This window comes from Capra hircus, chromosome 26 (genome assembly GCF_001704415.2).
Source record: "Capra hircus breed San Clemente chromosome 26, ASM170441v1, whole genome shotgun sequence".
Classification (NCBI taxonomy): Eukaryota; Metazoa; Chordata; class Mammalia; order Artiodactyla; family Bovidae; genus Capra; species Capra hircus.
In genome coordinates this window covers 8,999,295-9,014,401 of record NC_030833.1, presented here as the reverse complement: position 1 = coordinate 9,014,401, position 15,107 = coordinate 8,999,295, and the positions used below count along the sequence as shown (strand labels likewise).

The 15,107-nt window shown below is 45.4% G+C and overlaps 1 non-coding gene across 1 annotated transcript; it reads right to left on the bottom strand.

Moving 5' to 3' along the window:
* On the bottom strand, positions 5,407–5,479 carry TRNAG-GCC. The gene has a single exon. It is a non-coding gene; the product is annotated as a tRNA-Gly (tRNA).

The following is a 15,107-nucleotide window of genomic DNA, read 5'->3' as shown; positions in this document are numbered from 1 at the left end:
AGAGGCAGTGTTCTTGTATTCATGAGGACCTCAAAATAGAAGGCTGGGGAAACAGAGACAACCCCTCATGTCCACCAGGGGCCGTGCCATGAAGGAACCGGCCCATGGTTCACGCAGGTGTTAGTGACAGAGCCTGAGTCTGAACCCAGGCAGCCTTAGTTAAGAGCCCCTTCTCTGAGTCGTGGACCCTCTAGCATGCTCTAACTCTTGCAGTCTTGCAATGAATAGCTTATGCACATCTCTTGTGGTTTCTTCACTAACAGTGTCACTCTGCACCTAAGTGGTGTAAACTTTTGGCAAACAATAATTCTAGAAAACCATAGTATGTATCGCTTTATCACATGAAAGGATAGAAAGAGCATGGGATTAAGAACTGGTTGTTGTCACCCCATTAATCTTGGATAAGTCACCTCGCCTCGCAGTGCCTCTCTTTTCCTCCCTGATAAATGAGGGGTGATGTCTCACTTTATGTACCTCGAGGAGCTGTTCCAGGGTTCAAAAGAGAAAGTACTGATCGAAAGAGCATGAAAAGCACTAAATATTTGAGTGCACATAAATTGTTACTATCCATAAGATCATGATCAGTTTTATTCTAAATATGAGAAAACTGACATTTTATAACAGGGTCTCTTTTAATCCTCAGACACATACTCTAACAAAGTTTTTCATTGATATAATCTATCAATATCACCCAAACAGAAAATTAGCCAGTGTTAAGGATGTTTCATGAAACAAGGTGGCAGGATATGCATTCATAAGGAGCTTTTAGTTGCCTCTTGTTGAGATATAATGATTATATATGGAAATGTTATTCTACCTCCAATTAAACTACAGCCTCATTGAAATGGGAGGTGAAAACATCCTGACCAGCTCCATTTCAAGATACAGTCTACCTATTAGGTAGAAAAAAGCACTTGGAAATAGTAGACATTGAATGGCACTTAGAGATGAGAACTTCATCCTCTCCTAGTCCTGTTGCCTGCCTCCTCTGAGGCGGAATTACAAATGAGGGCAGGCAAGCAATGCCCACACTCACAACAAAATGAATTCCCCCAAAGATTGACATTGATTCTCAAGCAGGCCATTTTAAGGGTGGCTGGTGACCTTTTAGGAATAATGTAAGTGTCAGGTGTGTTTATGCATCTGTGTTATTTATTCTTTTTGTTTTTTAGGTTGCTCGGTGCGGCAGGGGGGAATCTAAGTTCCCCGACCAGGGATGGAACCTGTGCCGCCTGCATCGGGAGTGCCGAGTCCTAACCAGTGGACTGCCAGGGGAGTCCCTATTTGTTGTTGTTTTTGGATGAGATGGTCAGAAAGGGGACTCAGGCAGGGAAGTCAGTGGTTTCCTTCCTCCTTGCTTGCTTCCTTTATTTATTCCACAATTATTTGTTGAAAGCCTACCATGTCTCAGGCCTGGGAGATGGCAGTGAATAAAAACAGATGACAGTCCCTGTCCTCTGGGAGTTTATAGTCAAATGTGTTTCATATCTTTCCTTCAGGAAGATGTTAGTTCAGGCCTCTTTTGGGATCTTTGAGACAAGATGGGGACACCCCGGGTTGAGTTATAACCCCACTTGAAGAGCAGCGATTCATGGCCTGGGTGGGTGAGGCCTCCAGAGGTGTGCCAAGGGCTCTGACCTGTTTTGTCCAGGATGAGGCCATGGTTGAGCCGTCCTCTGTGCTCCAGCCACACCCAGCTTCATGCAGCTCCTCTTGTCCCTAAGCTCTGCACGTGGCTTCCTCTGTCTGGAACTCGGCTCCCTTTCCAGCCCACCACCTGCCTGCCCAGCTCCTGTGCCTCCTTCCAGTGTCTGGTTCCCTGCCACTTCCTCTGAGAGCTTCCCCTGAGCCCTCAAGTCTGTGTCAGTGTTCCCGCAGCTTGTTCCCAAGTCTCCCTTATCATGGTACTTACACATGGGCCCACTTGGCTATCGGCTATCCCACTAGACTCCAGCCTCTAGCCCAACCTGGTTGCCACTCTATCCCAGGATCTAGTACCTGGCCTGACAGGGGCGGGGGTCTTGATAAGTATTTGCTGATCAGTAAAGAACCCGCATGCCAATGCAGGAGATATAAGAGACTCGGATTCGATCCATGGGTCAGGAAGATCCCCTGGAGAAGGCAGTGGCAACCCACTCCAGTATTCTTGCCTGGAGAATTCCGTGGACAGAGGAACGTGGCGGGCTACAGTTCATAGGGTCACAAGAGTCAGATACAACTGAAGCGACTTAGCACACACGCACGCAAGCAGGTGCTTACCTTCCTTGTCATAAGGCCCAGGATACTTTCTAATCTCCAGTTTTATTTGACTGTTTTGTGGCACTTAATGCTGGTAACCACCTCTGTTTGAAGCTCATTCCTTCCTGGTTTCAGATAACCATTGTTATCTGCTGGTTTTCTTCCTGGCTCTTGGGTGGTTCATCTCCTAGCCTCCTTTCTGAGGGTCCACTGACCTTGGGCACTTGTTGGTGGCCCTTTTCTCTCTCTCCCAACTCTAACTTCATTGGTCCTTGCGGTTCAGAAAAGCTGATAGCACTCCAGGTTCCCAGAGTAGGGCCCATGACCTGGGTTAAGTCAATCAGTACGTTCCATACCCCTGGCCAGGGAGACAAATTCATAAGTGGGTCTCTATCTGAGCCAGTCTGCAGGGAAGGAAGCTCAGGACTTGTACCAGGGCAGAGAGGCGCTTATTTTTGAGGAGAGTGTAGCTCTGGGAGTCAGCCTTGGGATGAAGACAATGCTGGCAAAAGCTGAGCAAAGAACTGGAAGGAAAACGGGTTCCTGCAGACCTGGCTGCATCCTTGGCCCAGGCCAGAGAATCCCTCTGGGCTTTCCAGTTTCATAAACTGATTTTATTGTTTGAGTTGACCATCCCATCACTGGTACCCGAAAGTGCCCTCAGCAATGCTCGCTTCTCTTCCATCCCATGGAGGCTGGTGCTCTGCAGGGTGTTATCATTTCTTTTCTTCTAACTTCCTCAGCTCCCCTGGGCCCTTTGATTCTCCTTTATGACTCAAATTATAGTAAGATTACAGCTAAACTATGGCTTCAACTCACATCCATCTCTTGAGCTCACCACCTGCAAACCCAGGTGCCTTCTGCACATGGCCACGTGGCTGTCTAGGTGGCACCCCTACCCTGACAGGTCCCCAGGTGACGAGGACTCGCCTGCACCTGCAGCTCCTTCTCCTCTCGTCTTCTCGTGCTGAGTGGCATTGCCACCCTCCTGGTTGCTCGAGCTGGAACTTGGTGAGTCATTGTCCCCACCTCTCCCCTTCTCCTCACCCTGCCCCTGATATCATTTGCCAAGTTTGGCCGCTCTCTTTCTCCCACCTCCCGTTGTCCCTCAAGTGTGTCCATATCTGCCCCCTTTTACCACTGGCTTAAGTTGGAGTTCCACAATCACTGAACCTGCTCAGTAGCCCTATTGTCCAGGCTATAGTCACCCCATCCAAGAGCCAGAGGGGGCCCTTCCAAAGTAAGGCATCATGTCCCTCTCTTGCTTAAAGTCCCAACCTACCAGAGAATCCACAGGGCCACAGAGAATCTTGATGTGGCTGAGACCGAGCTTCAGGGTCTCTTCCTGCTTGTTCCTCCCACATCCCAGCTTGAGCCGCCAGACGTGTTACCATAAGCAAGCCCTGCTCTCCATGATCTCAGCACCCAGGCCTTTGACTGGAGTGCCCTTCCCACCTCCTTCTTTGGTAACCTTGTTTGATATTCAGGTCTCAGTTTCCCTTAAGAGAGGTCTCTTCTATCCCTGGAGAAGGGAAAGGCTACCCACTCCAGGATCCTGGCCTGGAGAATTCCATGGACTGTACAGTTCATGGGATCGCAAAGAGTTGGACACGACTGAGCGACTTTCACTTGCCAGGTCCCTGCTCCAGGTTCGGGTTTGGTGCTTTTCCCAAGGGCCCTCTGTCATGCTAAGAGTCCCCTCCACCCACAGTGACCCTCAGTGTGTGCTGGCTCACGTTGGCTCACACTGGCTTGTGAGACCCAGCACCAGGCATCCCCCCAGCTCCAAGTCGAGCGCTCTCACACGGACAGCTTGAGACTGGCACAGGGCAGGTATTTATTGTAAGGGCTACCCATTAGGGCCTTTTTGTTTGTGTGTTTGTTCCCAGAGGACCAGTTCCCCAGCGCATCTCTGGGCATGCTGCCTGCTCACCCACCCTGTTCCCTCTCCAACCCGTGAGAGCCTTGGCATAGCCCCCAAGGCCCACCTGCCCTCCACCCCGTCTCTGCCCAGGGCTCACCCACAACACGAGGTGGGTGTCCAGCGTGCTGTGGGTACCATGCTCTCCTCCCTGCATGCCACTTGACCACACAAAAGCTAAATTCAATGCTTTTCCTCCTCCAGATTCTGAAGACCTGGAAGGGATGTGACAAAATGTAATATTCTGGACCCCTTCCTCATTTTCTCGGTTGGTTTGCTCCATCCCAGTTGCCCTTCAGTTCAGTTCAGTCGCTCAGTCGTATCCGACTCTTTGCGACCCCATGAATCGCAGCACGCCAGGCCTCCCTGTCCATCACCAACTCCCAGAGTTCACTCAGACTCACGTCCATCGAGTCAGTGATGCCATCCAGCCATCTCATCCTCTGTTGTCCCCTTCTCCTCCTGCCCCCAATCCCTCCCAGCATCAGGTTCTTTTCCAATGAGTCAACTCTTCGCATGAGGTGGCCAAAGTACTGGAGTTTCAGCATGGTTCAATTTTCTAAAGGAGACACAGTTCCAAAGAAATGTGTCCTTTTGTTTCCAAAGGAGAAAATTGAGAGTGAACATTTTTCCATCCCTCAGGGGTGAGTGGTTTGAGCAGAAACAAATGGAGTTAACACAAAGGGCATTAATTAAACAGACCATCCAAGGCCAATGCTTTCTCAAAAGGCAACCTAATTGAGTGGGTGAAAAATAATCTTGGAAAATTGTTCTGTTTCTGGTTTTGGTTATGTTCCGTCCCTGACTCGTTGAGGGACCAGGGTGAGTGCTTCGTACATTCTTGATTCCTGGGAACAGCTTCCATCCTAGGCAGATTGACAGATGATTGGTAAAAATTAAAGAATAAATTCAGTTTATTTGCCTCAATAACTTAAAATTTATTTTTAAACTTAAAGTCTTGGTTTAAAGACTATAATTGGCATGGAGTTGCTTATTTATGGGGCACATACTCTGTGGTAGACAGGGCAGTGGATACAATTCAATAAGACATAGTCCTTTCTTGGAGGAACCTGTGGTCCAGTCCAATGGGCGACATACATGAGCATCTGTTATTTAAGAGGTTAGCAAGAGTTTCTAAAGGAGTCATAAGTAAATGAAGTCCAGGGAGGCTGTGGACTTCATTTATTTATAATATTTGTTTATTTGTTTGGCTAAGCTGTGTCTTAGTTGCAGCATGTGGGGCCTAGTTCCCTGACCAGGGATTGAACCTGGGCCCCCTGCATTGGCAACACAGAATCTTAGCCACTGGACCACCAGGGAAGTCTCAGGCTGTGGACTTGAATCCACTGAGCACATAATTGTTGAATGTCCCCGTGTGCCAGGCTCAGAGTGGGCTCCAGGGGTAAGGTATTGAGAGAAGGGGCTGCTGCTGCTGCTAAGTCACTTCAGTCGTGTCCGACTCTATGCAACCCCATAGACAGCAGCCCACCAGGCTTCCGCGTCCCTGGGATTCTCCAGGCAAGAACACTGGAGTGGGTTGCCATTTCCTTCTCCAGTGCATGAAAATGAAAAGTGAAAGGGAAGTCGCTCAGTCATGTCCGACTCTTAGCGACCCCATAGACTGCAGCCCACCACGCTCCTCCGCCCATGGGATTTTCCAGGCAAGAGTACTGGAGTTGGGTGCCATTGCCTTCTCCAGAGAGAAGGGGCAGGTATACAAATAATCACAAGATGGGCCAGTATTTGCTGTAATAGAGGTTTACATCCAATGTTCTGAAGAAGTAGCTCCACTAAGATTTCTGGGAATCAAGGGAGGCTGCTCATAGGAGGTGACCATCAATCTGTGATAATAGCTGCCAAGGAGAGATGCTACCGTGAGACAACCAAAGAGAAGAGAAGGGAGGGAGACAAGTGTATTCCCAGCGAGTGAACCAGCAGGATCCGAGGTGTGGAGGGAAGACCTCGTGTGTGGTGTGGGGACGGTGGCCAGGTTGGGTGACAGTGGCTGGGTGTCTGGAAAGAAGAGGTCCGATGGGTCCCCTTCCACGAGATGCTCGGGAGGCGAGGCTGTGAACCTTCCACATTTCTGCATCATGGTCCCTATGATTATCTTCCAAAGCCAGAGAAAAGATCTCCAGGGGCAACTTGTGAGTCTGGGTTCCACTGCCCTCGGCTGATGGAGCTAACTTAACACCCTTGGGCTTCTGGACAGCCCACTTGGGATTTGTCTGGCTGTGTGGACCTTCCAGGAATTTAAACATCTGTCAGCTAAACCAGAGACTCAGATACAAAGTTGAGAACTAGGCGCATTAGGTGGATTTGTGATGCTTGCTGGAGGATTCTGGGCACTTCAAAGGATGAATGGATTTTGCCAAGATATAAATACAGCTTTTTCATTGGTGATAGATATGCTTGCAATCCCCCATCAGCACATGATGGCCTTGTTATTGTGCCGAATTGTTTTCAGAGAAACTAGCTTTTAAAGAGAGATTTGCTGGACTCAAGGCAAGGTCCTGGGAAATTCAAGAGCAATTAGACCCTGGGGAGGGACAGGCCTCAGGGCGAGAAGTGCTGGCTCAGGACAGAAACAAAAATAAAAAGAAACCAACAAACAATAAGTGCAGGTGGTCCCATGTGAAGGAAGGCAGGCACCAAGGGAACAGTGAGAGTATTTATTTAGTACCTGCTGTATACCAGCACTGTGCAAGACCCCTGGCATGTGTTATCTAGTAGAGTAATTGGTGACAAAATTCCCTACACAAAAAACCACTTTGCCACTCTCTGTTCAGAAACATTTCTTAACTAAGAAATGAAAGAAATGCTGGAAAACAGTGTGCTTTACAAATTTGGTTTGCTCAGCCAATTTCTCTTTCTTAAAGTGTGTGTATTCATTTGCTCAGTTATGTCTGACTCTGTGACCCCATGGACTGCAGCACGCCAGGCTTCCCTGTCCTGCACTATTTCCCAGAGCTTGCTCAAACTCATGTCCATTGAGTTGGTGATGCCATCCAACCATCTCATCCTCTGTCGTCCCCTTCTCCTCCTGCCTTCAGTCTTTCCCAACACCAGGGTCTTTTCCAATAAGTCAGCTCTTCACATCAGGTGGCCAAAGTATTGGAGCTTCGGCTCCAGCACCAGTCCTACCAGTGAATATTCAAGGTGGATTTCGTTTAGGATGGACTGATTTTTGACCTCCTTGCAGTCCAATGGACTCTCAAGGGTCTTCTCCAGCACCATAGTAGGGAGTGGCAAACTTTTTATGTAAAGGGCAGATAGTAAATATTTGAGGTTTTGCTGGACAGTTTCTGTTGCGACTGCTCAACTCTGCATTGAAGGGTGAGAGCAGCCAGAGGTCACATAACTGAGTGGGCCTGGGGGAGTGTTTTCATAAAATGTCATATTTGGACTGTGAAGTTTGCATTTCAAAAAATGTTCAAACATCGTGAAAAACTCTTCTTTTGATTTTAAAAAACTTTTAAAAATGTAAAACTGAAAACCATTCTGAGCTAGCACCACCTATAAAAATAGGTGACAGGCTACATTTAGATTTTGGCTGGTTTGCTGAACCTTGTCATAAAGAAAAGCTAAATTTTATCCGGGTAGAAATCAACTGTGAGTAATAATAAGCCTTGAAAGGAAAAAGTGAGCTTTTAAATAGATGTTTTTAACTCTGGTCCATATAGTCAAAGCTATGGGTTTTCCAGTAGTCATGTACAGATATGAGAGTTGGACTATAAAGAAGGCTGAGCACTGAATAATTGATGCTTTTGAATTGTGGTGTTGGAAAAGACTTTTGAGAATCCCTTGGACTGCAAGGAGATCAAACCAGTGAATCCTAAAGGAAATCAATCCTGAATGTTCATTGGAAGGACTGATGCTGAAGTTGAAGCTCCAATACTTTGGTCACCTGATGTGAAGAGTTGACTCACTGGAAAAGACTCTGATGCTGGGAAAGATTGAAGGCAGGAGGAGAAGGGGATGACAGAGGATGAGATGGTCGGATGACTCAGTGGACTTCAGTTTGAGCAAACTCCGGAAGATAGCGAAGGACAGGGAAGCCTGGCGTGCTGCAGTCCATGGGGTCACAAAGAGTTGGACACAACTGAGCGACTCAACAACAACAACAACAACAACATTTCCTCGTGACTCTTGGGAAACGGACCATCCTCTATGAAGTCAAATATTTATGTACAATTTCCATATTGACCGAATTGTTTTCAGATTATTAGCTGGATCAGAGGGCAGGTTAAATAACTTGTTTTTCAAGTCCTAATTCAGGCATATGTGCAAATGGCTCTTTGAATATGTTTAGGATTTTGATGAGACAGGAAGTTGAGCTTGAATCTGTCAGACAGCTGCCAAGATGCACATTGTAGTCATTTCATGGATTCCAGAAGGCATTAGTTAACGGTGGGAGACGTGTGTGAGCTGGTGATAAAACTTTAAATCTCCACGTGTACTTCATGGGTTGTTTGTATTTAAGTTTACCTTTCTGTGCAGATGCCAGGATATCTCACCTGCCAAACACAGGGGGAGAACCACTCTGGATTCATTTCTGTCTCTACTCTTTCTTTTCTGTTTAGGGACTATCTTGTCATTTCAATACCTTGAACACCAGCAGATTTGAAGAGAAGACAGATTTTGCTGGGCTCAAAACCATTATTAAAAGGAAAGAAAATTTAGCCAAGAGAAGCATGGAGGCAGTGGGGATACAGGGAGGCAGAAAAAGGGGTAACCAGTAAACAGCTGGAGTTTCTGCTTCTTTGAAGGAAATTTCAAGATTAAAAGCATTTTTATCTTCCTGGAAAATCTAATGGGCCTGTCTGATATGTGAAAAGCCAGCTCTCGGATCACTTAGCATACCAAATGTTCTAGTTTCCTACCAGCCATCCAATCTTTGTGACGAACAGAGCTTTTTCTTAAACAAACATTTAAAGGCTAATTGGATCATTGGTGTGGTGTCACAGTAATTAACACACAGCTTGGAGTAGTTACATAAAAGTCAGTCTGAGCAGCACCAAGTGCCGCTGGGGAGTCAGCGAGCCCGTGGGGTCTAGCCAACCAGACTCTCGCACAATTGTTCTTGGGGACGAGGTAGAAATAGCAGGAATATCTCCAGGATACATGGAATGTTACATAGAGACTAGAAAAAAAAAAATATCTCAACAACGGCTGACCAGTGATTAGGGCTTTATTTCTATGCTTGGCTAAGAATAGATTAAAATGACCCCAAAAGAGAGAGTGCAGCGTTCTCATTGATTTTTATGTCCAGTTCATTGGTGGAGGCTGGAATGCAGAAGCCAAACGTGAGCTAGTTTCTGCCTAACAAAGGAATTGGCTGTAAGGCTATGGGGATGTTTTGTCGGAATCTGAGATCAGTACAGCTCCACCCCTGGAAAGGAACAGCCTGAGACTAGGAGAACTTGCATACTCTCGCCACACCTGTCTCTGTTCCCTGTAGCCCCTGTCTCATTCTCCGCCCCATTGCCCCCACTTAGAAGTTTTCTTCATTGCTGTTCTGTCTTGATTGTTGTTCATTTGCTCAGTTGTGTCTGACTCTTTGAGATCTCATGGACTGTACCGTGCCAGGCTTCCCTGTCCTTCACTATCTCCCAGAGTTTGCTCAAACTCATGTCCATTGAGTTGATGATACCATCCAACCATTTCATCTTCTGTCATCTCCTTTTCCTCCTGCCGTCAGTCTTTCCCAGCATCAGGGTCATTTCCAATGAGCCGGCGCTTTGCATCTGGTGGCCAAAGTATTGGAGCTTCAGCTTCAGCATCAGTCCTTCCAATGAATATTCAAGTTTGATTTCCTTTAGGATTCACTGGTTTGATCTCCTTGCTGTCCAAGGCTGTTCTGTCTAACAGCCAGCTTTCTGGTTGGGGAGAAACACTTCGAGTTGGGGTGTTTGCTAGTGGTGTAAATATTCCCACTGTGGGGCTTCTGCTGTAGCTCAGTGGTCGAGAATCTGCCTGTAATGCAGGAGATGCAGGTTTGATCCCTGGGTTGGGAAGATTCCCTGGGGGGGTGGGGGGTAAATGGCAACCCACTCCAGTATTCTTGCCTGGAGAATCCCATGGACAGAGGAGCCTGGTGGGCTGCAGTCCTTGGGGTCACAAAGAGTTGGACGCGACTGAGCGATTAAGCACACATGCGTATTCTGGTTTGAAGCTGCCGATGTGAAAGTGGAGTGGGCAGAGATGCCTGGGAGCATACCTTCGTGCAGCGATTCCATCCTGCAGATGCAGGGATGTCAGCAATCTCAAGACCATACTTGAAATAAGATGAAAAATCATCACAGTAGTGTAAAATAATAGGAAATCATGAGGAAGTGATGAGTTGTTGCGTATTCACTACCTTTGTTATTAATACAATTTATTTACTTGTAAGTTTACATAATTTAATTTTTAATAATGGTTGTATTAACAATCTTGGCTCAAAAAAATACCTTATGATTTTAATAATCAGCCCGTGGGGATTATTAATGGTACAGATGAGCACACATTGGTTTTTCTTCCCTCTCAGTTCAGTTGCTCAGTCCTGTCTGACTCTTTGCGACCGCATGGACTGCAGCACGCCAGGCCTCCCTGTCCATCACCAACTCCTGGAGTTTACTCAAACTCATGTCCATTGAGTCGGTGATGCCATCCAACCAGCTCATCCTCTGTTGTGACATAAAGCACTAATGGCCACCACATAGCTCCCATCCCTAACAACCTCAGGCCCAATTTCACATTCCAGGGAGAGAGGATCTGATTGGCTGAGCCTCTGCCAGGTATTCTTACTCGGCTAATTGGTTCTGGTTGGGGGTGGGACAGAGGCTCTTCTTCCTAAGACGGGGCAAGGATGCTGAGTGTGCTGCAAGAATTTCTAGCAGCTTCCATGTCTGTGGGAAATATTCAGAAGGTAGCATTCGGGATTTCTTATGTACCACACACTTTACAAATATTTTTTCACTCTCTCTTCAGAATTCTGTGATCTGGACACTATTGTTCCCATTTTAAGAATGAGGAAACTGAGGCCCAGAGAGGCTTTTGTGACTTGCTTAAGGTCACACAGATAGATTACAGAGCTGAAATTCACTTTCAAGCCTATCCTTACTCCAAAGTCTTCTTTCCACCAGCCAGGTGCCTCTCATGTGGAAATATCCTGCAAAATGGGACACTTGACCCACAGACTAAAGTTCCTGACCCTGTGAAGGAACTGCCACAATTGGAATAGAGAAAAAGGGGGTGAAAGAAGCGTGGTTGAATAAGACAAACAAGAGCAAAAGCATGTATTATTTTTGCCCCCCCAAACCCAATATCTTTGTGGCTGCCTCTCTTTTTGCTTCGCGTCTCTGAGGGGCAGGAGGCACACACTGGCTTCATTGTAATTTAGGGTTTTGCTGCAGATCACGTTGAGTTGAATACGGAAGTGGATGTTCATTTTTACCTTTTCCATTGTTGGCCTTTCCCAGTCACTTTTGTGTGTTCCTGCCCCCAGGTATTGGGCACAGTCAATTCTTCCTGCAATTAGCAGTCACGGTCAGCTAAGCAGAGCTAATGCAACAAACCGTTTTTACTTTGAAGGTTATATTACACATTTCCAAGCTCCTGTGGAAAGGGCCCTTTATGAATAAGATATTCTTGACTATCTCTAGGAATTTAATTTTCCCTTTTCTGAATTTTCAAGCCTGTCTATTGAATTCTTTAATGGGATTCCCCAAGAAGAACCCTAGCCAGGGAGACAAACGGATATAGCCAAATTGTTAGCATTTTAAAAATCTTTTCTTCCTTGGGGGCAGAAGTCAAGAGTACATGTCCCTGCTTGTTTTAGAGTGGCACTTATCTCTTCTTTTGCTGGTTCCTTTGATATATGTGTATCATTACTATCAATCACATTGATTAAAAAAAAAGATGCCTATTTATTCAAAATAAATGCAAGGAGGATGCTGAGACTTCTGAGTTCTGAACATTTTGAAACTGTATTCAATTATTGCAGGTAATTTCCCAGATGGGAGAAGCAGCAAGAAATATTCTTTTAAAAAAAGATTCTTAAAGACATTTTTAGAATAGCAAAGTGACTTCTTACACTGAATGCATGATACCAATTAACACTTTAAATGGCCAAAAATGGTCAGAAAATTCATCTAGCAGCTTTGGGAAAATTCTAATGACTCCAAAATGATGATATAAATCAGCTAATTTAGAGGTACTTAAATGTGCTTTAACGTAGTATATGTCTTATGTGTGTGTGATCAGTCACTCTGTGGTATCCAACTCTTTTGAACCCCAGTGGACTGTAGCCCACTAGGCTCCTCTGTCCATGGGGTTTCCCAGGCAAGAATACCGGAGTGAGCTGCCATTTGCTCCTCCAGGGGATCTTCCTGACCCAGGGATTGAACCAGCGGCTCCTGCACTGCAGGCAGATAAGCCTGGCTTTAACATAGTACACACATAGTATATTCCAGCTGCTCAGCTTTTATGATATGTTAACAATATGATTTTGTTCTATTTTCTTTCTTTTTTATTCTCAGTATAGTTAAAGTTAGCATCAGAACTTCAACTGATGTGCTTCAGTGGTTTATATTACATGAAAAACAACAACAGCAACATTAGGAAAGAAGTAATACCTGATTTTTTTTAAAAAATAGATGCTTTTAATTCTTGATTTCTGAATCCTAACATCAGATTTTGCTTATGTTTCTTTTGAAATGAAAAGATTTTTTTTAACTTATTTTTCAATTTACATTTCTTTTGCTAACAGTGAATCTTATGTCTATAAGATTGTGTTTTTCATTTTGCTTTGGCCACTAGAAAGCTCTGTGCCAAAATAGCTTCCAGCAATTTGAAGGGTTGTGGGAACCCAGTTCCCCTCTAGGTCACACCCACTTAACCTTTTCTCTTTTAATTGGTAAAATTTTGTTTGTGGATTCCTATAAGCTATATGGGGCTTCCCAGGTGGCACTGGTGGTAAAGAATCCACCTGCCAAGCAAGAGACTCAGGAGACAAGGGTTTGATCCCTGGGTTGGGAAGATCCCTTAGAGGAGGAAATGGCACCCCACTCCGGTATTCTTGCCTGGAGAAATCCTACTTACAGAGGGGTCTGGTGGGATACAGTCCATGGGGTTGCAAGAGTTGGACACAGTTGAGCACACATGCCTGAGATAAGTCATACACCTCCTTCCTCCACTTCTAAAATAATGAAATGAATTATTGAGTTGGCTAAAAAGTTCATTTGGGTTTCTGTAAGAGGTTAAGGAAAAACCTGAATGAACTTTTTGGCCAGTCCAATATATAACGTGGGACTTCCTTGAGGCTCTGCCTGTCAATGCAGGAGACCCAAGAGATGTGGGTTCTATCCCTGGATCAGGAAGATCTGGAGAAGGAAATGACTACCCTCTCCTGTATCCTTGCCTGGAAAATGCTATGGACACAGCAGCCTGGTAGGCTGTGGTCTGTGGGGTTGCAAAAGGTTCAGACGGACACGACTTAGAAACTAAACAGCAATCACAAAATATCTGACATATAAATAAAAAGCGTTGTTTATTGAGAAAATGGTGACGCCCCGAGAAGGCATCTCCCTTTTGTCCACTGGGGTCTCCCATGGGAGCATCTCTGCATCCTTTACATCTCACCCCAGGCTTTTGCCCAGAGTTGGGACCACTTCTTTTTTTTATTATGATTTTTTTAGGGGGGACCACTTCTGAAAGGGCTCTTAAAGTGAATGGGAGGGAGCCTTTCTGCTATTTGTGAGTGACATCTTTTCATCAGGGCTCTGGAGCATGGCCCTGGCATATGGGACAGGGGCCTTTCTGTTGGTGGGTTAGGATTCTGTCCCCAGTCTAGAGATCATAGTCTGCAAATCCTTTTGTGGTGAAATATGCTGTTTCCGTCTTTATATACATTGTTGATGTTGTTCAGTTGCTCAGTCACGTCCGACTCTTTGTGAGCCCACGGACTGCAGCACACCAGGCTTCCCTGTCCTTCACCATCTCCCGGAGCTTGCTAAAATTCAGGTCTATTGAGTCATTGATGCCATCCAACTATCTCATCCTCTGTTGCCCCCTTCTCCTCCTGCCCTCCATCTTTCCTAGCATCAGGGTCTTTTCCAATGAGTCGGCTCTTTGCATCAGATGGCATATGCAAGCACAAATGTTAAGTGTCGTCTCTCTGACTTCCCTTCTTCCCCACCAGTTTTCCTATGGGGGTGGTTCCCCACCAGAGTCCCTGGAGAATATATTCACTTTGAGGGAATATGCCCAGAAGCATCTACCTTCAACCAGGTCAGCGCAGCGCCCTTGCCTCAGGGAAGAATGAGAAGTCTCCTTCGAAAACACCTGTTTTCCCTAGAGGATTCACATTAAAAACGGTGGAAAACTACAGCTGCCTCTGGAGGAAAAAGGAAAGTGGAATTTTCTCTCTTAAAAATCTGTTTAGTTAATAAGACACCTAAATAAGCAAGCACATACAAGGCAAGATCATTTTTTCGCTCTGACTAAAATACAAAATCTCTTTTTTTGAACACACCAATTGATCATGGCTTTTTTCCTTCCCGAGAATGCTTCAGATATATAATCCTGTCCATCGACTGTTCATTTCTGGGAAAAGAAAAAGAGTCTGTTGGTGGGTTTCTTCTCAAGAGGTGTGCTTAGGACAGCAGAAATTTCTGACAAGTCAAGTACAGGTGATTAGAGATTGCAGTGTAAATCAGTTAACATCTATAATTTCCCTTATTCTCTAATGCTATTAGTTATTTAAAGCGTAAAAAAAAAAAGGATGTTTTACTTAATTTTTTTGAATCTTACTAGGTACCCGTAGCTTAACTTAATGATTTGTATAAGTGATAGTAATTGCTGGGACTACAGTTGAGTATTATTAGCTATAAAATGGACATGGTTATATGTCCAACAGAACTAGCAAGGGACAGAAATGCAGTTGTATCCAAGAGAAAATAATTAC